The 1,169-nt window shown below is 34.0% G+C and overlaps 1 long non-coding RNA gene across 1 annotated transcript in view; it reads right to left on the bottom strand.

Moving 5' to 3' along the window:
• The window catches only part of LOC122736773, a 14,349-nt gene extending 13,991 nt beyond the window's left edge, over positions 1-358 (bottom strand). The window contains exon 1 of the long non-coding RNA XR_006354213.1: positions 305-358. This is a non-coding gene — a long non-coding RNA (uncharacterized LOC122736773). The remainder of the gene's footprint in view (positions 1-304) is intronic.
• Between the last annotated feature and the right edge of the window lie 811 nt (positions 359-1,169).

The raw sequence follows: 1,169 nt of genomic DNA, 5'->3' as shown, positions 1-1,169 counted from the left end.
CATTTGATATCAGGCCTATTGAGAAATCATCTTTTTAAGCAGGATGGATTTAACAGTTGCTTCCTCACAGGTTTATGTGTTTAATTAGCTGACTGAACAGGGGGAACAGTAGGAGCTGAAAGCTGAGGAGTACTTGCAAGAGAAAATAATATGAAAGCATGGTACAGGACTGAGGGTGTCAAGCACTATTAATGACAAAAATGACGAAGAGAATTAACTGTAACACTTCCTTTTTAAAAAGAAGCTCACTTTCATAATTTGCCTGGTCATTCTGAATTGCAGATTCCACAAACTGTGTACTCACTTGATAATAAAGATTCCCCAATTTCAGACAGAATAGCTGAGTCCAGGTCGGTCTCTGTCAATTGAAAACAGGAATGAGAACATGGTCCTGTAGGTGGTAGATGAAGCTCAATTTAATATATTTTAATTCTAGCTAGCTACCATTTTATATTTTTAATACCCAAATGGAAGCCCAGAAAATAGCTTTTATATGTCACACACTTTGCTGTATCCCAAATATTACATATTTCCTTTAGTAAATTTACCCTGTACCTTGGAAATCGTCCACATGTAAAATGAAAAGATTGTGTTCAGTATTATATCCTAAATATGCACATATAGATTTTAGGCACATTTTGAATATACTATTTTTACTTGAGGGAAAAATATGGTTTTTACATATACATAACTGTTTCCAGAAAAGAATCATTTATGTGAAGGCTTATTTAGGAATGTATTTGTAATGCTCTAAGTATAGAATCATTGCATTTCACATGATGTTTATGGATGATGATGGAGGGAGTTTTGCAAATTCAGAATCTCTTCAGATTTCAGAGTTCCTAACTTTTGAGTCTGTCTAAGCCATGTGGGGTTTTTATTTTTCTCCAGAGGTAGTAAAGAAAGAGGAGGGGGAAATGGGAAATAAAAGAGCAATGAGAATCTTTTTATTTCAAGAAAAGGGAAAAAGCTTTGAAAAGATTATCAGAGGGATCCCAGGGATTCTTGGATATCAAATAGCTTACTAAACAGCATTTTGATGAGTAAAATGCAAATGATTCAAAAACATGCAAATCCAAACATGTCTGGTTTTAAAATTAAGGGGAAAGTGCTAGGAGAAGCACATTCTAGATTTTACAGAATTAAATTCATTTGAAAAATGGGGTGAC

Source organism: Dromiciops gliroides, chromosome 1, assembly GCF_019393635.1.
Source record: "Dromiciops gliroides isolate mDroGli1 chromosome 1, mDroGli1.pri, whole genome shotgun sequence".
Classification (NCBI taxonomy): domain Eukaryota; kingdom Metazoa; phylum Chordata; class Mammalia; order Microbiotheria; family Microbiotheriidae; genus Dromiciops; species Dromiciops gliroides.
This window is presented reverse-complemented; position numbering and strand designations above follow the sequence as displayed.